Genomic DNA, 23,595 nt, shown 5'->3' with positions numbered 1-23,595 from the left:
ACACACTATATATAATTTCACACACACACACTATATATAATTTCACACACACACTATATATAATTTCACACACACACACTATATATAATTTCACACACACACACTATATAATTTCACACACACTATATAATGTATCCTCTACGTGCTCCGCCAACTCGAACACTTGAATTCCCCTCAGCACCGTCCGCTCATACTCCTTGTCTCCCCACACAGTCTCTTCTTCACTCCCCACACACACAGTGGTTCTATCTCTATCTCCTCACACACAGTGACTCGTCTTTCTCTTCACACGCAGTGACTTGTCTATCTCTTCACACACAGTGACCTGACTATCTCCTCACACACAGTGACTCGTCTATCTCCTCACACACAGTGACTCGTCTATCTCTTCACACACAGTGACTTGTCTATCTCTTCACACACAGTGACTTATCTATCGCTAACTCTCTCTGTACCTACCTATACCGTAACTTCCCCTCTGCTCATGCTAACTCTCGCTATCGCTATTTATTGTCCTCTGGGTTCGGCTCTCAATCTATTCTCACTAACACTTGCCGGCTCCCCTCTTCGCATCTCTCTCTCTAACCGCTGCTGTCTCCACTTCTCGCCAACAACTCTCCAACAACAACTCAACTCTCCGTCCAAATCACCTAGCATGTTATCCCCTTTCCAATCAGCCTTAATTAATTGCCACGTGCCTCGCTGGCATTTTCCCGCCAGCTCGCACCTGTCCAACGGCCCAGACTTCGTGACGCCGCCACTTAACGCTAACAGCCTCTCGACCAATCACAGACCTCGTGCCTTGACTCCCTTAATTACTTTGGCTTGCTTACGCTACCCGTGACTTCACCACCTGCCCGACCTTATATGACCCACACTGTATGTACTGTATATGGCCAATTTACCCATGTGTATCTTCTACTCAACTACACAGGTAACGAGCTAAGATTAGGAGCACACTCTTAAAGGGAGTGCTCTGTATCTCAGCTTGTTACCTGTATAAAAGACACCTGGGCGCCAGAAATCTTTCTGATTGAGAGGGGGTCAAATACTTATTTCCCTCATTAAAATGTAAATACATTTATAACATTTTTGACATGCGTTTTTCTGGATTTTCTTGTTGTTATTCTGTCTCTCACTGTTCAAATAAACCTACCTTTAAAATTATAGACTGATCATTTCTTTGTCAGTGGGCAAACGTACAAAATCAGCAGGGGATCAAATACTTTTTTCCCTCACTGTATAAGGGTTTGAAATGGGCTTAGCCCAAATGTCAGCAGCCAATGATAATGTAAGTGGTGGACAGCCAACCTGATGGTGGTTGGGTTTCCACCAATCAAACGGCTGCCAGGTGAAAATTAGCATGTTAAAGAGAGATTAGCATGTTAATGGGAGATTGTAGCGCCGGAATCAAGGGGTCGGCGCGCGAAGTGGCTGTGAAAGCGCAAGTTTGAAATGGGTGTAAAGCACAACTAACACCGGAAGGTGGTAGGATGGGAACATCATAGCCAATTATGACTTAAACTGGTTGATAACGTCCTTCCAATGATTGCTCAATTTGTACCCATCTTCTCGGTGGAAATTTTGTCTGTGTCTGTATATATGGATGGCTTCATGAACGAATCATTGTTGATAGCCCACCGCATTAATACAATGATCAGCCACGGCCGAGGTATTGGTCCTACCGTGGTTCAGATCTGCCATATGTTCACGAGCACGGTCCGAGACATGTCTCTTAGTTTCCCCAATGTAACTACTGCTGCAGATACAGCTTAATTTGTAGATGCCAGGGTATTGCATGTCAGGGATCACATCCTTCACAGATGGGATCAAATCACGATTTTTATGTACTGTGTTAAATCGAACCTGGATCTTGTGTTTGCTCATGATTTTGGAAATATTTTTAGTAACCCCTGCTATGTATGGCAAGGTGATGGTTTTGATTGGGTCCTCAGATGGTTCTTTCCCAACGGTTGGGGTGATAGCTTGACGGATTGTGTAGTCTTGAGTATCCATTCGTCTTGAGAGCTTGGTGTACGTGTTCTAGTTCACTGGTTAGGTGATGATGGTGGGAAATACATCAAGCTCTATGGTGTAGAGTTTTGATGAGGGAATTTTTCTGGGATGGATGGTGGTGGGAGTCAGGTTTTAGGTAGGCATCCATATGGGTGACTTTCCTGTAGACAGAGTGGCCCATTGAGCCATTTGGTCTCTTTTTGATTGAAACATCCAAGAATGGTGACTTGCTATCCTTTTCCACCTCCATGGTGAATTTGATGGCTGGGTATATGGAATTGATGTGGTTGAGGAATTGGTTCAGAGCTGGTCGGCCATGTGGCCAGATGACGAACGTGTCATCTCGGTACCTCTTCCACAAGGATGGACGTAGAGTGGATGCCTGGATGGCATGTCTCAAAAATTTCCATGAAAACATTGTCAACAACTGGAGATAAGGGAGAACCTATTAGGGTACCTTCAACAATATCATGTAAGCCCACCGCATTAAAACAGTGATCAGCCACGACAGAGGTGTTGGTTCTGCGATGGGCTCACGTGATATTGTTTTTTTCCGAGACCAAGGTACTCTGCAAACCATCCAGATATATGAACACAGACAAAATTTCAACCAAGAAGATGGGTACAAACTGATTAATAATTGGAAGGACGTAATTAACCAGTTTAGGTCATAACTGGCTGTGATGTCCCCTTCCTGCCCGCCTATGTTAGCAGCTTCTCTCGACTCTCTGAGTCACAGAGTCACATTCACACGCAGACCCTTCTTAGCTTTGCCCCACCCCCTCTCTCTCCTCCTGCCGCCAATCCCTCTGTAAAATAATTAATGAATGACAGCTGTGCACAGCCGGGCGCCGGAAAGCGTGGCATTGACTGAGGATTCGGACAGAGGGATTTGCGTGGGAAAGGAGCGAAAGAGGAAAGTTCAGGCAGAAGAGGAAATGGTGGAGATTTGAAGAACCATCTGGAAGGTTCCATAAGGAATGAGGTGGTTATATGAAAGGGGTGTGATGTACAGTGAGGGAAAAAAAGTATTTGATCCCCTGCTGATTTGTACGTTTGCCCACTGACAAAGAAATGATCAGTCTATAATTTTAATGGTAGGTTTATTTGAACAGTGAGAGACAGAATAACAACAAAAAAATTGTATAAATTGATTTGCATTGTAATGAGGGAAATAAGTATTTTACCCCCTCTCAATCAGAAAGATTTCTGGCTCCCAGGTGTCTTTTATACAGGTAACGAGCTGAGATTAGGAGCACACTCTTAAAGGGAGTGCTCCTAATCTCATCTCAGTATAAAAGACACTTGTCCACAGAAGCAATCAATCAATCAGATTCCAAACTCTCCACCATGGCTAAGACCAAAGAGCTCTCCAAGGATGTCAGGGACAAGATTGTGGACCTACACAAGGCTGGAATGGGCTACAAGACCATTGCCAAGCAGCTTGGTGAGAAGGTGACAACAGTTGGTGCGATTATTCGCAAATGGAAGAAACACAAAATAACTGTCAATCTCCCTCGGCCTGTGGCTCCATGCAAGATCTGACCTCGTGGAGTTGCAATGATCATGAGAACGGGGAGGAATCAGCTCAGAGCTACACGGGAGGATCTTGTCAATGACCTCAAGGCAGCTGGGACCATAGTCACCAAGAAAACAATTGGTAACACACTACGCCGTGAAGGACTGAAATCCTGCAGCGCCGGCAAGGTCCCCCTGCTCAAGAAAGCACATATACATGCCCGTCTGAAGTTTGCCAATGAACATCTGAATGATTCAGAGGACAACTGGGTGAAAGTGTTGTGGTCAGATGAGACCAACATGGAGCTCTTTGGCATCAACTCAACTCGCCGTGTTTGGAGGAGGAGGAATGCTGCCTATGACCCCAAGAACACCATCCCCACCGTCAAACATGGAGGTGGAAACATTATGCTTTGGGGGTGTTTTTTCTGCTAAGGGGACAGGACAACTTCACCGCACCAAAGGGACGATGGATGGGGTAATGTACCATCAAATCTTGGGTGAGAACCTCCTTCCCTCAGCCAGGGCATTGAAAATGGGTTCGTGAATGGGTATTCCAGCATGACAATGACCCAAAACACACGGCCAAGGCAACAAAGGAGTGGCTCAAGAAGAAGCACATTAAGGTCCTGGAGTGGCCTAGCCAGTCTCCAGACCTTAATCCCATAGAAAATCTGTGGAGGGAGCTGAAGGTTCGAGTTGCCAAACGTCAGCCTCGAAACCTTAATGACTTGGAGAAGATCTGCAAAGAGGAGTGGGACAAAATCCCTCCTAAGATGTGTGCAATCCTGGTGGCCAACTACAAGAAACATCTGACCTCTGTGATTGCCAACAAGGGTTTTGCCACCAAGTACTAAGTCATGTTTTGCAGAGGGATCAAATACTTATTTCCCTCATTAAAATGCAAATCAATTTATAGCATTTTTGACATGCGTTTTTCTGCATTTTGTTGTTGTTATTCTGTCTCTTACTGTTCAAATAAACCTACCATTAAAATTATAGACTGATCATTTCTTTGTCAGTGGGCAAACGTACAAAATCAGCTGGGGATCAAATACTTTTTTCCCTCACTGTAGAGAGAATATATCGTAGGATAACGCATTGGTTCAGAAACATAGTCATTCACAAAGCAACGTCTTAAGAAAAAACTTAAACTCACAAAGAAGTGTGAGACAGAAAGAGGAACATGTGGATTTGAGAACATACGGAGGCTAAAAACACAATTCGAACTGGTCAGAAAAGAAGTTGGTATCGGGGAGGTCACCTTGCTCGAAGGGATGATGGCCAAAAGGTCGAGAATTGTTATGGAGTAGCAGCCGAAGAACGGAATGCGTCTGAGAGGAACAGCTCGTGTGCAGGTTCTCGGTGGATTGTTGCGTTGCGAAACTATGAGAGTTGGTGAAAGCTTCAGGAAGCCTTCACATGCAGCAGCTGAATGATTACGGGTGATGCTGATCATGATAACGATTGAGAATTATGGTTGAATTTTAGATGTAAGATTTACGCATCGTGTTAAACTTATAATTTGATGGCCAAGATGTTTTTTTGTTGTTGGATAAACTGGAGCTGTTGTGCAGCACAGACAGATTTGAACTGTGAAATCACTCAGAGGTGCATCTCACAGAAGGTTATATATGGCCAATACGGACGTCAATTTAACATGTAGGCTTTCGCGACCAAAATTATTCATAATGAAAGCTATTTTTGCTAAGATCGCGTAAATATAAATGCGTCGTTAAGTCACCGGCACCCGAAAAAGCCAATCAGTGAGGTTTGTTACGTTAAACAAAACATGCCAATGTGTTACTACTTCAGCACACCGGTGTGTTGGAGAGTACCACTTTTCGCTGGTCATTGCAACCAGATTCATCAGGGGATTTTTGCTGGACATTCTCACCATGACATGGTGTACATTCACCATCTGTGACAATTGGAGTTTGAAAGGATTTCGAGGAGGTGCAGTGACGGTTAGTGCATCGAAGAGCGAAATGTGAACCGGTCCGGGGCAAAACTCCCCACTTCACCAACCCCGAATTGACCAGCGTGGTGATGTACGGTCAAAGTGACCTCCCTGACCGAATGGCATGGAGTTGGCTGTGTCGGGTGGTGGCGGGTGTTAACGACACATTTATATATTTACGCGATCTAACCCAAAAAAACTTCTACTATGATTTCCAGGGATCCTTGAAAGTTAACAAAATCCGAAAAAAAAAACAATTCACACAAGTGTGATAAAAAAAAACTATTCTCCTCCGAGGCGAAGTCTGTGCAAAAGAACTCCAGTCATAGACACAGCAAATGTATGGAAACATACATGCACGATATTATAATGTTGCACAGATGATGACGAAGGTCTCCCTCTCATGACATTGTATGGTATGACGTGTGAAGAGGTAAAAATGCATACAGAGGCATGCAAATTTGTATAACGTGTGAAGAGGTAAAAATGCATACAGTGGCATGCAAATTTGCCTTTAGCATTGCCCAAACTGCGTTGCACTCCCCGAACCATATACGAATTATTAAAACTGTCATTGCACAAGAAAGGCAATAAAAGTGTCTACGACTCGTTTTACAACTAACCTGACCCTTGTTCACATATGCAGGGTGGAGAAAATAGATTTAATACAACGCCTCTCCTAATGACCTCGTGACGCAGGTGGCGACTTGTCTTTGGAGTCTGGAAACGTTCGTCACATTTCCTGGATATACCCCAAGATTGTCCCCTCCCTAACATGTTGCTTTAGAAAGTCAGACAATTGTTTCACTATCATTCAGACAAAACCACCAGCACTATCCTTCTAAAACAGGAACATTGGATGATTGTAAGACCATTCAATAACTGAGTCACTCTCAGCTCCTTTTCATTTCGTCACATTTGTTGTCGTTTTTGAAGTGGTGGTTCTATCACAATGGGGGCCTTCATCAAAAATTATATTTGGGACCCCCCCCCCCTTCCCTTTCAATTTAAGAAATCCTCGGGAGATGACAAACGATATCTGGACAATAGAGAGAGATAAGATAAATGTAGGGGGGGAGGGATAGCTTCGCGAGATGAGAGATACAGTCAAGCGGTAGGTAAGAGATTTTTAAAATGTTAATTCGCTTATGTTCATTGAGATTTGAGTATGAGCTTGTATTTTGATGCTCCCTAATTTTTAATGAATCCCGTGCCCATTGAGCTTCTTGGGGTCCTAAGGGTTTGCTTGGGTTGTCGTCGTTATTTTTTGTCATGATACCTGCACGACAAATTTTGGAGGATTTTTCGACGTAAAGACCCTGAGGCACAAGGCGGCATGAGGGCAATGATGACGATACTACTGATTATTCCAAGTAACAATTAAACCGGTACGTTATCTGACTGTCCTGCAACTGTTCATGGGCATAATATGCTGACTTTTAAAAATACGTATCTCTGTTCGTGAATATTTATTTAAAGTCAGCATAATTGTAACCCTTTAGTTATTCATAATTCTGGCAAATCGCCCGATGAAGCTGGTTATAATTACCAACGAAATATCGTGCTCAAATTGAAAATGTTGTGGGTTTACTCTCCAACACAGCGCAGTGTGCTTGTTTACTCTCCAACACAGCGCAGTGTGCTTGTTTACGCGACAACCCTTACTAATTGTCTGAGTCGACTGGTGGTGAGTTAACAACACATTTATAGATTTGAAGCTTTCGTGACTGCAAGGATTCATACTCTTTGGTTTTATCGGTAAAGTCACGTAGGTAAAAAAATAACAAAAATGAAAACTAAATTAAATCACGACGTTTCGGGCGCAACACAAGCGTCCTTCTTCAGGTGGGGACAACGTAGCGAAAGCACAAACACTTAGTTATTCTAATAACAAAACAAAGAGTAACACATTTATATTTACGCGATCTAACCGAAAAACCCTTTATTGTGAATAATATTGGTCGCGAAAGACTTCGTGTTAAACTTTAGTTATTCTAATGAATTGAGAGATGAAGTGAATTTAAAACAGATTTCATTTACACAACAAATGCAAACGATTACTTACCGAGTGCGATTTTATCTGTTTCATCATGTCAATTGAATCATTGTTAAGTTTATCGTGAACATCAGTCTCGTCACTTGGCAATAAAACATGCGATGCATTTGCTTTATGATGCGATTGTCTGCAGATAAGCACGCACTTTGTAATGAACAGTAGAGGCGGCAGGTTTTAACAGTTAATGTACTTTTTTACACGTTGAAGATGGGGAGCATAGAATAACAATTGCTTTATCCTCCTCTGCTGCTCATGCATAACAGCACCTGTCATGCATGGTGGTCGCCCATATACAGCACTAGCTGCTTAGGCATTCACAAAATGTAAGTACAGCATTTACCAAATAGTCAATTAGAAGTGACTTCACCTGGAATGCACCCGATCTTGCCAGGTCATGAAAGCTAAGCAGCATTGAGCCTGGATAGTGGGTGGCTAGACCAAGGCTCCAAAACGATTTTTATATTCTTGATTTGAAGCTTTCGTGACTGCAGGAATCCATACTCTTTGGTTCTTTCGGTAAAGTCACGAAGCCACGACGTCGTGATTTATTATTTTATTTTTTCTACCGACGTGACTTTACCGAAAACCGTGATTTCTTATTTGTTTTTCTACCTATGTGACTTTACCGAAAGAATCAAAGAGTATATTTATACTATTTTACGAGGCAAGGCCCACTGAGCTATGTAGCTCTTTTTTAGAACTGACTTGGCCATAACGATGTGGATTTCAACGATGTGGATTATCACATGGAAAGTTATAGCAGCCAAATTCTCCAAACGCACGTCGATTCTAAATGTAGAGGGAAAACCCGGAGCATCCCGAGAAAATCCATGCGAACGCGGGGAGAACATGCACACTCCAAATATATACAGCCGTTAGGGTGGGGATCGAACTCACAACCTCTTACATACCAGGCAAGGTAGTTGACGTCTCGCCGTCATGACACACAACGGTTTGCTGAACTAGTAAATAATTGGCATGTTTTGTTTACGTGACAACCTTAGTAATTGGCTGTCTGGTGGTGGCGGGTTTAATTAACCACATTTATATTTACACAATCTAACAATCTTGGTCGCGAAAACCTACGTGTTAAAATAGACAAGGCTTATTTATTTGCATTTTTACAAATGACTTAACGCCTGGTAACATTGGCCTATTTGGTGTAAGAACATCGTGACACCTGTACTTATGCCAGAAAGGGCAAAGCCTTTTTTAAATATCATTCAATGTCTTCATAACAAGGCCGTATCCATGGAGTCAACATTGGGGGGGACCAAATCTTCCAGGGTGTCTGGGGGTCCCAACCCAGAAAATATCTAAAGTTGAAAATTCATTTCCTGCCTAAAATATTAAAACATTCACTAGCACATGGGATGGACTTTTCATTTATTTTTTTACAATGTCTAATAGTGTATTGTATTACATTGCTCTTTTTTACTTTTTTACCATTTCTTGTTTCATTGTATGTCATGTTTGAGATTAGGGATTAATACAGTACAATCATAACCACAATCATATAATCAGAAATGTATGCATTGATTTAAAGTCCAGATATTGTGGCCAAGGTTTAGCAAATTGTTTTTTATTTACATAGCATAGCAATTATTTTTTTATAGCAATATATGGGGGGACATTTTGAGCATATTTGAATATGGGGGGGGAGGGGGGGTGTATCCCCCCTCCCCCCCCAATATATATTATATTACGGCCTTGCTTCATAAAGGCAACAGGGTCCCATAGATACGTGTTTAAGAAGTCAACATGTAACAATCCTGCTCTCTAGTGGCAAGTCTTAAAATTGTCATTGTATTTGCGCCCCCATACAATGAACAGATAATTTACTTACGAACGAGTTACGTTCCAGAGGTCTGTTCATAAGTAGATTTGTTCGTAAGTCCAACTTTACCCCTGTCGATTCCAAACCTGTTGTACAGCATGTACCCTAAACACGGAGAATGGCTTTAAAAGTTGGATAATATCCTGTAGATGCCACTGGTTTTTCGTGTTTGCAAATGTAGATGCCACTGATTACCCTTTGGTTCTTTCGGTAAAGTCACGAAAGCTTAAAATCAAGAATGCTACTGATTCTTCACGTTCTGAAGATGTAGATGCCACCACCGCCATCTATTGCGCGGCGGTTGAACTTCCGATTCTCGGTCCGAACAGGCAACTGGACAAACGGACAGGTTTGAAGAGTCCCTGTACTGCATTAAGAACACTCTTACAGTTCCACGATCATGTATTAATGGGGGCCGTGTTGTATTGGTTCACGCAAATGCCCTATCAACTTGGCGACCTGAGTTCGACTCCTGACTACAGCTAGCATCAATGGTCAGTGAAATCTGCGTTGATCCTAGGGCACTCTCTATAACTGGCCATTCCACTGTTGGATGAAGGCCCTCGCCCCACCCGCCAATACCATGTCAGCCAAGGGGAGTTGAACTTTGTTTGACCATACTTCACTACAAAAGGAGGGGCGCTCAATACCTGTTGAGATGATGTTAGTCAACGCCATTCCATATTAGTATTGCCATCATCATCATACAGTAATTAATTTTTGCAAAAATATGAGATGTTTACTATGTAGCACTTATTTTAATTCATATATAATTCCAGAATGGCGTACTCAGTGTAATTTGCAAAATATAAGTACTTGTTCAGGCGGGTCCAGATGTCTTGTGATCGCGATTTTATTTTCTAAAATATAGTACTTTTAAAGTCGGGTTTATTTAAACGGAAATTAATGTGTAATGGGAAAAAATGTTAGGGGTAAATTAATTGGGGGGGGGGGGGGGGTCACAAGACATCTGGACTACCCTGTACAGGGGAAGACTTCTTACCTATGCTGATGTTGGGAACCAATGTCTCGTATCCAGTTATCGATGGGGTTATTAGTCCCGTTATCCGCGGGAAAACATTACGGATAATTGTAGTTAACGGAATTAATTTGTCGCATGAGATGAAACAACGCCTCAATTAACTTCAGTAATCGTGGGAAATTGCAGAAACATGGGCAACAGGAGTTTTCACAGACCCAGATATTACGAGTAACGGATAAAAAGAGCTGGTCAGCAATATACTGACATCCTAACGCTGTGAACTTGTCACTTCAGCGTGTGTGACGAATTCCCCCTGGTGAAAAGACCGCGTTTAAAACTGAGTTCAGGGCTCTATGTAAACGTAAACATCCAGCAGTGTAGATTATTCACAACGTTCAACACAATTTCGATTTAAAGCTTTCGTGACTGCAAGGATTAATCTTCTTTGGTTCTTTCGGTAAAGTCACGTAGAATGAGAATAAAATAATAAATTTATAAAATAAAATAACACAATACAATTATCACGATGTTTCGGCCACAACACATGCGGCCTTCATCAGGTGACAGTCTCGTCCCTTCACCTGATGAAGGCCGCTTGTGTTGTGGCCGAAACGTCGTGAGCATTTTATTGTGTTATTTTATTTTATCAATTTATTATTTTATTCTCATTCTACGCGACTTTACCGAAAGAACCGAATAAAACGTTCAACACATTTATATTAAGGCAGCAGCGAGAGTTTGTTGGAGACTCGAACATACTGGCACAGCTCTAAGTGCCATTAAAAAAATGACACCGAAGTGAACATTTTGCTGTGACTGCAAGAAAAGTACGAGATGCCGATAACTGAAAACGTTTCCGGCAGCGGGACGTCGCTATAACTGCCATTGTCCTGTGGAGGGCACTGCTCTACCACGCTTGGTAAGCAGGCGATGAGTCACATCTCCTCCAGTACGTGCTCCAAAATCTCTTATCGAGATTTGAAGTTTTCGTGACTGCAGGGATCCATACTCTTTGGTTCTTTCGGTAAAGTCACGTAGGTAGAAAATATAATTAAATCACGACGTTTCGGGCGCAAAACAAGCGTCCGTCATCAAGTGGGACAACCACAGCAAGAAACAATTGCTGAAGTGGGCAAAAGGGCTGCTCTTACCTATATGTTCTCGTTATACTGTCCTTGGTAGCAGCGTTTAAAGTCCAGTATATCCTGGTGGTAGCGCTCGCCTTGCTCCTCCGAGTATGCGCCCATGTTCTCCTTGAATTTATCAAGATGAGCATCAAGGATATGGAATTTGTGGAACATGCTACAGCCCATTGTGCCGTAGTTCTTCACCAGCTCAAGGTTTTCGACCTTGTGATTGCCCAGGAAGCCACGAACCACTCCGACAAAGCTATTCCAAGCCGCTTTCTCCTTCCTAGTGAGCTTTTTGGGGAATTCATTTTACTCCAGGATCTTCTTTATCTGTGGTCCGATGAAGACACCAGCTTTGATCTTTGCCTCAGACAGCTTAGGGAAGAAGTCTTGAAGGTACTTGATGGCTGCCGACTCCTTATCTACAGCTCTGACAAATTGTTTCATAAGGCCTAATTTGATGGTGGCATCAGCACCTTCCGGGGGTCCACCAGTGGCTCCCACTTGACGTTGTTCCTCCCCACAGAGAACTCAGTCCGTTGTGGCCAGTCCCGCCCGTGGTAGTGCGCCTTGGTGTCCCTGCTGTCCCAAAGATAGCAGGGAAACTTGGCAAAACCGCCTTGGAGGCCCATCATGAATGCCACCATTTTGAAGTCTCCGATGACCTCCCAGCCGTACTCATCATACTTCAAGGCATCCAGCAAGGTCTTGATGCTGTTGTAATCCTCTTTGAGGTGCACCGAGTGAGCCAGGGGAAGAGACGGGTACTTGTTACCATTATGGAGCAGCACGGCTTTGAGGCTCCTGGATGAGCTGTCAATGAAGAGGTGCCACTCATTCTGGTTACAGGTGATTCCGATTGCCCCGAACAGACTGGTCACATTGTGGCAGAAGCAGAGCCCATCTTGATGGGTGAAGAAGCTGCAAAAAGGTTGGTGACGCTTCCTCTGATCTGCGACTTGCACAATTTCATCCAAAGAGTTCCACTGCTTGAGCCTACGTCAAAAGCTCGGCATTGGACTTGGTGAGACCAAGATCTCTGATCAAGTCGTTGAGATCTTATTGGCTGGGGTAGTATGGGTTTCTCTCCTCAGCTCCACCTCTGAAATTGTCATCTGGACCTACAACGTCTTCCTCGCTCTCCGACTTGCTGCTCTCTTCTAAAGATGGCTGCTCTCTCTCCGGAGGAGTGGGTACGGGGAGCTCATGGCAGTGTGGCACCGGGGCGATGGATGAAGGAAGGTCCGGATACGTGATAGCAGGTGCATTCTTGCCAGTCCAACGTTTGGAAGGGTCCACCATGCAGAAGTAGCAGTTGCTTGAGTGATCAGTGGGATAGCGAACTTCATGGCTCTCTTTTCCCCTCTGTACCATCCTACAAAAATACATTTATTTCACCCATGACTAATGTGTAAGAGATTCTCGCAACATTTTTCATTATGATATATTTTTTCAATAACATTGAAAATTGTAAAAATTTAATAATTAAAAACTTTTACAAATTGACAAATTTTAACTAATTTTGTAACGTAAAATTCCGAGCAACAATTGTCCATCTTACCTTCCAGAGTTTTTTTTGCAATGCTCGCAGGTGAAATGAGGTGCCCAGGATTTGACTTCATCCCTGACAGGCATGCCGAAATATGCCTTGTAGGCTTCACATCTTAGCAGATGCTTCCACAGAGGTCTTTTTCGCTCTTGTCTTGATAAATTTGGCTGCAGACAGCAAAATGCGTCTGCTGGATGCTTGCAGCCTCTTGATGCCACCTCAGAAATATACAGTTATGTATCCATTTAGCCAGCTGGAACTAAACCGAACTGGTGGGCTTAAGGCCCCTGTATTTCTACTACTTTTTATATGATTGAAAAGTTCTAGAATGTACTAGAAGTTACTCCAAGTTAACTCAGCACTGAATCTATCTGAAATGTTCTGGAAAATAAGTATTTCTCAAAATATCAATGTCCTAGTCACAAAAGCAAAGTTTGTGGAGAATAATAGCCATTTAATGTACTTTTGAGGCATAAGCAATTAGGAAAAAACACTTACTACCCAGGAACAAAAAAAATGTTACATAGTGTAATCTGTGATCACCGAAAAGGGGTGGAGTCGTGGCGCAGTGGTTAAGGCAGTCCATCCGCCAATCCAAGTTAGAATCCTGGCCACGGCTAACATAAGTGACGCGTGATATCTGGACCAGTTCTGGGCACTCACCGAGGGTCAACCAACCCCCCATGAAATTCGGTCAAACAACCTCCACGATCGACATGTCATGGGGAGGCCTTCATCCCATAGTGGATTGTAATTTATCACTGAAGGAGCTGAGAAAATAAAATGTATTAAACTCTGCAAACAATATTAATATTTTCCAGCCTGGGCATGTACTGCGAGGGCCCTATAAGAGGTTGTCTAAGTTCATGGCACGTTCATTAGTAGACAAACCCTTAGAGCGAAGCAATGGCGCCACTTACAGCGTGCAATATGTCTCTATTGCCACGATGAGACATCACTTGATCTATTTTAGTACAGAGCATTGCCCCTTTCCAAACATCTTAAAACCGCACCATGAGCGAATGAACAGATTGTACAGGAGAGATAATTATGCTTAACAAATATGATGATGGGCTGCAGTGTTTGAATTGGCCAGTGGGACATTTTATGGCACCCTGGCATCTGCCCATCATGGCTTAACGTTTGGGATAAATATTTACAGCTGTAAAGTTCTTTCTATTTGAGTGTGGGAAAGACCCTGCTAACTTTATTGGATACTGGCTATCTATCATTAACATTATTCAAATGGCCGTGCTAGGCACCTCGATGTTTAACTAGAAATCCTGGCAGTGTATATTTGCATATGATTCATTCCTACATTTCAGAAAGAAGATAGCGTGTGAATGTAGGAAATAGCACATTGAAGAGGCAGGCAAATCAGGAGTGGAGATGGCAGGGAAAGGAGTAAGAGGTACAAGGGTTGTGGCCTTAAGCCAAAGAACGTTGCTACTTTTTTCAAATTTTCTTGCTGTGGTTTTCACATCTGATGATGATTGCTTGTGTTGCAGTCGAAACGTGAGAATTTTATTGTTTATATATTTATATATATTTTATTGTTTGCCTTCTACGTGACTTTACCGAAAGAACCAAGAATATAACGTTGCTGCTGTCAATGAAAGACAATTACTATTCTGAATCAAGTCAATATGTCAAACAACCTTCAAAGTGTATGAAATCCATGCTGCAACAAAACGTTTCTTTTTCTAACGTAAAACTTTTTCAATGGGATTTAATTTGCTTATACATTGCAAATTTCACTTAATCCTACATTTTCAATAAAACATTTCCAAAAAGTGATTTTGTAAACTAACATCGAGAGATATCAGGGGGCAAAGACTCCTAATTCACCCAATATCACCAGGTTTGTGGTTATGGAGTGGGCCACGGTTATCATAATTGCCACAGCCCAGGAAAACCCTTTAGTGATATACCTTGTGCCGGGCGTTTGCTGTGCATTTTGTCGACAATTATTGCGCAGTGCACATATTTGGAAAATATTACACGGTACCACGATCTCTAATCACCACATAAAATAAATAAAATAATTTATCATGAGACAAAATTATTAAATTCTGTGAGATTTCTCATGATGACGATGATAATGACGGAAAATAAATTTTTCATCCAGTTTACAGAAGGCATTCATCTGGACTGGTTATATTACAGGATACAATTTGGTTTAGGGCTCCCAATCATGAGATTGTGAGGTCAAAATCCCAGCAAAGATTGAGTCAGACCATTAAGTCTCTGGGGTCCATAAAATGAGCACCACCGCACGATGTTGTAAGACTTGGTGGGAAGTGAACAACAACAATTGACGATGAACAATACCCAGTGGTCATGTGAGCATTGGTGGACTGACATTTAAAAAAACATTGTCTCCACTACCCACATCGTGGCAAGATAGTAATGATGCTGTGCGCCGTATGTGTTCAATTGAAAGTCAGGAACTAACAGGGCAGACCCTAGGTAAAAGTTTTACTCGGTTGTGTTTGAGCAGTGTTAATTAATAATTGCAATAATCTACAGCCCTTGTCAATCCACCTTTGCATGAAGGTCTCCTAAGGATGTTGGTCATGAAATTTGTTCAGGGTGCGTTTTTAAAGGGGCCAGGAAACGAAATTAGATTCCTTGGTTTATTGAGCAGTATGCTTAACTCCTCGCCCACCAGGGCATCGTGAGCAGTATTAATGTTGTTACATAAAAGGCTCATTTTGATGTTGACTGATTACGTATTTAAAACGGTATTAAACAACAATGTAAGACGTATTAAATGATTTCACAAATGTTCTACAAGAACAGGGAACTTGCATCGCTGCCCCACACCAATGTCCCCTTAATTAAACTTGCATTAATAACAGCAGCAAACAGTAAGTCCACGAGTTAATTCAATCATTTGTGTAAAGGCAGTTAATGTCAACTGTCATGGAAAAAAAAGGAAAAAAAACAATGGCCCTTTCGATATTTTACCTGAGCAATTAGGCACTACCAGAACTTCCTGCCAATTGATACATTTAGGCCTGAGTATCTCCATGTTCCATTACCAGTGAAAAACCATGAAATTAATTTGACGAAAGACAACCAACTCTAAAATACCAGTTTTGAAGATTAACTATCTCCTTACAGTAGTACATTTCAATTACGTTCTGCCAAGTGGCACTGTGGTTATGGAGCAAAACGTCTCAAATTTGTAAGGTTGCCAGTTTCAAATCCTGGCTGGGAGTTGATGTTCGGAAACTGTTAGTTATCCTTAGGACCAACTGGGCCCTGCCATAGGGTTGTGGAATTGCCACCACTGGCTCAGGGCTGTCAATGGAGATGGGTAACTGTTTCACGCTTCCTTAAAAAAGGGCGACACTGACGTTTCTTGACATTGTAAATATTGTATAAGCAAACGCCGACAATTTTCTAAATTAAGTTACTTCATCTATTTTTTTGTTACGTTTGGCCCTTCTTCAAAGCAGAGATGAATCTCTAGCTGGTGGTTATCCTTAGGATCAACTGGGCACTGCCATAGAGTTGTGGAATTTCCACCACTGCCTCAGGGCTGCCAGTGGAGATGGGCAAATGTGCCACGCTTTCTTCGCAAAGGGCGACACTTTGATGTTTCTTGACATCGTAATATTGTGTAAGCAAATGCTGATAATTTTCTAAATTAAGTTACTTCATCTAATTTTTTGTTACTGTTGGCCCTTCGTCAATTAATCTGTCTCTGCACTTGCTCCCATCGAACGTGCTGAGTTTTCGTGCTGAGTTTTCGTTTTTTTGCTCTTGCGCGTCACTGCCAACGCAGTTTCGACCTTCCCATTATTTTGTTTTATTTTACAGCTCTTTACAAAGCCGTGCAGTAAACGCGCACAGACATCCGTGCCACCGCAATCATGCCGGTGACACGGATAACCTTAGGACGACAATCCTTTGATTGTGCTGAGATAATTCCCGGAATAAAGACAACAAATTATTGTGTGTGTACCACCTTCACAAAAACACGGCTGTAAAGTTAAGTCACTGACCATTTTGTGTCACTGGACAGTTAATTAACGGCCACTAACTCTAACTTATAATGACTTGTATCTTCAAGTATTCAATGCATATTAATGTATTTGTTAGAGAAGTTCATAATAGCTGTGGAACATGATAATATGGATAGATAAGAGAATAGTAAAACAATAGATACGCTGGAAGTACTGCCATGATGATGGCGATTACCGTATGATATAACTTTTAAAGAATCTGAAAAAGGTCATATAATAGTATTTCCTAGTGTTTAAAAAGGCTATCTTGGTTAAGTCGTCGAATACAGAAAGTGTGAAATAGTTAGAATGTATATACCTCAAACATTTTAAATTAAATATACAAATGTTACATGTTTTATTTCTTTAAATATAAAGGTATTATTTAAAACTAAAACAAATCAAAATTCCTGTCACTCAATTTAAACCCAGAATAAAGGTTTTTTGGGTTAGGTCGTGTAAACATATAAATGTGTCGTTAAACCCGCCACCACCTAACACAGCCAACTAGTAAGGGTTGTCACGTAAACAGAACATGCCAATTCATCACTAGTACAGCACACCGGTGTGTTAAGAGAGCCAATCCACAGCATTTACAATCTGAGTACGACGTTTCACCAGTAATTACAACTAGCTTCATCAGGCGACAGCCAGATTTGTGGAGAAGTCCACCAATTGAAACCATCAATAACATTTCAAATGTGCACGCCCATAGACAAAATAGTGCCCACTAAACAACAGGACAAACAAATAGAAAAACATGGACCTTGACTCTATCACTTGGTTCATAAAGAATAAAACATACATAGAACCATTCTCATCTCAGCTTCTCCACTAAACACAGTGATGTCGCTGGGTGTGGTTACTCTATATAAGTTATACTATAACCTAAACATTCTTTCGACAACCTAAAGTATGATCGAAATATTCTTAAATCAGGCCGCATGTAATCAAAGTGTGGCTTTCTAGGCCAGACTGCGTGTTGAGCGTTTCTCTTTCCAGCTTTCGCTACGCACTAACGCAGGTATTATCTAAGACAAGAAATGCTCGACACACAGCCTCGCTCAGATTCAATTACCAGATGCATAAGACTTATAATAAGTCCAATTTATAACGCATCGCACGCAATCGTGCAGTGAATTTCTAACACATTTCAGAGGCGCGGATTAATTATTCACCATGTTCCAGTTTGACGTGTCCTTAGCTTTTACATAAAATTTCCGGCAGCGCCTGCTCTTATGAGTACATTTGCCATCGCAATCAAATTCGAGTGGCTTTGGTGATAACTGTGACAGGTTCCCAGTGAGCAGCTGCCATTGTAACCCACTTGCTGTGATGGCGCTTGGTCCTTGCGTGGCGGTCGTGGCTTAGGTGACCACTTTTTCTCTGTGGTTAAAGGAAGAGGGCAGTGGATTCCATGGCCGAGGGAGCTTCAGCAGTGTCCTCATCGGAGCACATCTGGAGACAGGACCCCTCTGCTGATTGAAACACAATCTTCATCAATAAACAAAAAAATATTTAATTTAATAACGCATTACAAATTCACACTGGAGTTTGTTGTTCCCAAATAGGTAAATATAACCTTATAATTAATTGTGTGGAAGGGCCTGCAATAAGAGGGAGCTCTGGAGGGTTATGTGGCCTACTTTTTAACGCTGGGCAGACGTTTTAGGATAAGTGGGAGGACCCACACTTTACCTCACCACACGTGACCTGCCGATTGACTAACTTATGGACCCATTTATACTGCTCGGTGGACAGAGGTGCTGGGTGGAGGGGTGGATTTAAGAAACTTGCCCACATTGTATCAATGGCCGCGCCCATAAATTATGGATATTCAACATCCTTTTTTCATTGCAATGATCTATGTCATTGGTGTAAGTTGCGCTCTTTTGGTGATCGGGCTTTTGTTAGCGTGGCACCCAAGATATGGAACGCCTTGCCACTTGAAATCAGGAAATTAAAGTCGTCAGATATATTTAAGTCTGCTTTGAAACCACATCTCTTTAAAGTGGCCTTCCCTCTCTTTCGTGTGGTCGGTTGCCCTGGTTCTGTTTTGTTTCCTGCGTTTCATGAATTGCGCATTGGGATCCTAGGATGGAATGCGCTTTATAAATATGAATGATTATGTTATTACTATTTACATCCCAAACGGTATTGTGCAGTCTTCCAAGATAACAATGTAAACATGTTCCAAATGGCTGGCCTTCCATTCAGCTGAGTCTTTCCCTCTCAGCAACAATGATTCCGGCTTAAATTGTTTCATTCAATCAACTGGCAAATAGTTGGTGACGTGAAGCGACAATTTAATTCAGTTTATGTGCTGCTGATTAAACACACATCTACAGCACACGGGTGTGCAGTTATATGCAGTTGTTAAAACAATATTAGTTTTATGTAATCCACTGATCTAAAATATTATTCAGTGATTAATTATTATATTAATAATAACACCATCATTTTAGAGCCCTCTGTCAAAGCACTGCTGGATGAAGACGTCCCCGGGCTCTGTCTGCCATTGAAGTTGTTTGACCATACTTCACCACGATGGTCGGTACGGGTTGGTGAAGGGGTTTGCACGGGACTGATCCAGATGTTACTTACCACTGATGTTGGCCATTGCCAGGAATCGAACCCAGGACAAAACCAGGTTCATAGTGTGATGCACAATCCTCTACACCTCGCGCAGGGTTGAGCTGGACTCGAATTCGGAATCTCGGCAATGCCGGCTGGGTACGCAGACACATGTCTCGGTTTGAAAAAAAAAGCGGAATAATAAAAAAAGCAGCGATTCATCATAAACAAACAGCAGTCATTGTTTTACAGCTGCCTAGCATCGGACATGACAACAAGTGTCACAACTTTGTGTGTTTTCCTCCCCTGAGCAACACCGCAATATTATAAACAGTCTTACCGTACTCGGGTGTACAAGTGGATGGCTGGTGAGAGGTAACGCGACTCATTTTATCGTTAACTGTGAATGCGCAATACTTATTTATATCTTTACGACAAAGAAAATAAAAGGAAAAAAAATTTGAGGGCGTTCATCCTGTCGAGTAAGTAACCTTTTTGTTGTGTGTAAAGTAAACTGTGGAAAGCAAACACTGAAACACAATCTTACCGTTGGCGTTCGGTTCGGTAGGTTACTGCACGGGGCAAGAACGGTACAACAACAAACAATACAGAAACCTCAATGGTTTCACCTTGAAACTGACAAATGAAGTGAGATAAGTAGAATGTAACCAACGGACGTATACATCTGTCACATAGGCCTGTTATTAAAAGATACCAGGTGCACAAATGGAAGATTAAAACTCTCCAATGTGCGGCCGCGGTCATTCAGAACAGAGCGTAACAACGCATAACGACGCAGTGTCTCGATCTACAAACACGAAGGAGACATCAGCACAGCGAAACACTCCGCGCTGCTCCTGACGCGGCTGTCCGGGCTTCACCACCCTGGATGTGAAATTGTAGTCGTTGTCTCTGCATCGACATCAGCCATACGAAAGAAGGAAAGATTAAATGATAAGTTAAATATATCATTAGTCATCTCTCTGTGCCGCTGTCTGAGGTATAGACCACTCCGGTTTAGCAATTGTAAACATGGCCCATGTTACGATTGAAACCTCTAAAGTACATAAAACCAGCACGTATCACGGTAATAAAAGTATCTTACAATAACTGGAGGGAAGAACTGCATTTAAATGCCTGCATTGCTTTGAGTGGTGTATTTGTAAGCAAATGACAGAAATCACGACTTTTACTTCCTGGGAAGACTTCCAGATTTCCCAGCATGACTACCTCAACAAAATAAGTATTATGTAAAAATACTTCATATTCTTAGCTCTTTCGGTAAAGTCACGTTGAAGGGAAACAATAAAATAATAAAATATATAAAGCAATAAAAAAATATATTGTTTATATATTGTTTTATATATTTTTTATTATTTTATTGTTTCCCTTCAACGTGACTTTACCGAAAGAGCTAAGAATATGAATTACTGCAGTCACGAAAGCTTTAAATCAAAATTAAAAAAATACTTATTTTAAAACACGCTTTAATGAAATGTACCGTACTAGTAATGGAATAACCCCACGACTCTAGGAAGTGGCCCCGAAACTTGCCACAACGTAAGGGGCCGTGGCCAATTACAGCCAACGTCAGTTGAGCGTGGACAATTAGACCCAAGCCGAAACATAACATATAAAAAAGATTGTTTTAAAATATATATTTTATTTTTAATGAATATAGTATTGTCATCGGTATGACATACGTATAACAAGTTTGTAGTCGATACCACATTGGGAAGTGGGTTAAAATTGAGTTACAAGATTTGAGGAGACGACAACAGACAGTGAGTTAAACAAAAGCGTGTAAAAACAAGGGGTGACCCTATATAGGCCATAGGTCAAAAATCATAAACAGCAGTCAAATGCATTTCAGCACTTACATTATTACATAAACACTTGTCTAATTAATAAAAAAAATAATGACAATTATTATTTTAAAAAGATTACGAAGATTAATAACTGCGTTTCTTCTTCTTCTGACCCTGAGAGGAAATATACATATATTTACGTGTGTTAAGAATGTATGATGTAACTATTCACAGCCAAATGAGAAAACGCACCTCAAGAGGATGACCACCATGGACATCCGTTGTTGCCTCACTGGACCACGCGGAATGGAGATGACGATGGCATGGCGAGGACTTAATTCAGCAGTGGATTGATCACGGCTGGAATTAATGGTGACAACTTTACACCACACAGAGACTCACTCTAGGACCAACCAGTCCCTGAGTTTAACAGCAATACGATGTTAGCAAGTGCATTGTGTTTGAAGGTTAACTGAGATGAAAAAGCAACAACAAACAGGCCTCATATGACCTCGACACCACCACCAGCAAATATCGAAGGTCACGCACAAAGAGACGCGCTGAGCAAGCCTGACGACGTAGCTAGCCACAGCCGGATGATTGGACTTGAAAAAAACACATCAGTACGTCATTGTTATTGAACTACCACAACCATCAGAGTCATACGCTATGAATAATGTACATAAGTACCATTGTTAAAGTACTAACCTGCTCACCGTTGCAGAATTGCTGCAGGTAAAACTAAACTATGGTTTAATTGACGAGGTAAAGGCCCACCGAGCTACGTAGCTCTTGTTCAGAAGCCACCCGACCACGAAGTGATAGCTTATCATGTGGAAAAGTACAGCAGCTAGAGAAAAATCAATGCGACCACGAGGAGAGAATACGTACACTCCAAATATACAGGCGTCAGGGTCGAGATCGGGAACGAAGCCACAACCTCTTCCGTACCAGGCGAGGGAGTTAACATCTCGCCTACACAGTGACACAGTAAATAAAGAGGTAAGTGTACATGCTGCAATTGCTGGCTTATACCACTGCTGGCAGAAGGGCGTCCACTCGGGGTAACTCTAGAGAACCCCTCTAGAGAGACGCGATAGATGGAATTAATGTTGGGCTTTATTGTTATTGCAGTTGCATTGACATATCCATCACTGCCAAGCATGCTGTCGACAAATAACATGTATAGCTCTTTAGATCAGAGATTGTCAATTTGTTGTGTCATACTTGCGAGATTGCTGTGATAAGATGTGCATTAACTCTCATATTAGCTGGAATCTGTAAATGTGGAGTTAATATGTATCAAAACACTACATTGACCAATATGTATTCCATATTGATGTAATTTTTTTACCAGCTTTAACATAGAAAATACGTGTTTCTATACTTATACATTACATCCCAATGAAGTATTGGAACTGTACATCATCTAGGAGTCCAACATGTCTAGAAATGTGTGTGCATACTGAATTTACGAAGTGGGGAGCGGTGGTGATCGGTGTACCGCGCTATGAATCCGCGACCGGAATTCACTTCCCGCTCAAAAGCCAAATTTGGTGACAAATCAGTTTAACACGTAGGCTTTCGCGACCACATTTATAAATAACGCGATCTAACCCAAAAACGTTTATTATGAATTGGTGACAAATATCTGACCTGGTCTTGGGCCTCCCTTAGGTAGACTCAGCCTTAAACGACTACCCGGCACAGTGTGTATATTTCAGCCTTGAGGAGACAAAGATGGCCAGGCATGGTGCTGACCAACCACTCTCTCGTTGTGCCGTGCCGAGCTGAACATGTGCGAACTTACAGTACTTGTCCAAACAGTCTTTTCAAGGCTATACGGGGAACCTTTGTCTTTGTATACATGAATATATGCGAGACTTTTTTTTAGGATCACATGTTTATTTATTTACGTACAGCATACAAAAAAGGAAAGTGCATATTTTACTACACAAATCAAAAGTGTACTGTGATAAAATACAAATCTTAACCTATTGAGACGAATTTATGTGTTGGAGAAAAGGCAGTTCTTGTCAAATATTTGGTGGGAAAACAGACAAATTCCAAATATTTGATAGCCAGGTTGTCAATTTTGACACTGAAAATTAACAACAGGATGCATGTCCTCCCAACTAACGATTAATCACGG

The 23,595-nt window shown here is 41.8% G+C and overlaps 1 protein-coding gene across 1 annotated transcript in view; it reads right to left on the bottom strand.

Annotated features, from left to right (window-relative positions):
• Positions 1-20,872, bottom strand: part of LOC116947015 (mucin-17-like) — a 57,499-nt gene extending 36,627 nt beyond the window's left edge. Inside the window, exon 1 of the mRNA XM_076070198.1 lies at positions 18,389-20,872. The gene's annotated coding sequence lies outside the window, so the exon portion shown is untranslated. The remainder of the gene's footprint in view (positions 1-18,388) is intronic.
• Positions 20,873-23,595: the final 2,723 nt, after the last annotated feature.

The sequence above is a fragment of the Petromyzon marinus genome, chromosome 28 (assembly GCF_048934315.1).
Source record: "Petromyzon marinus isolate PM22_M1 ecotype Great Lakes invasive population chromosome 28, UKy_Petmar_22M1.pri1.0, whole genome shotgun sequence".
NCBI classification, from domain to species: domain Eukaryota; kingdom Metazoa; phylum Chordata; class Hyperoartia; order Petromyzontiformes; family Petromyzontidae; genus Petromyzon; species Petromyzon marinus.
Note: the sequence above shows the minus strand (reverse complement) of the source record. Positions and strands in the feature narration are given on the sequence as shown.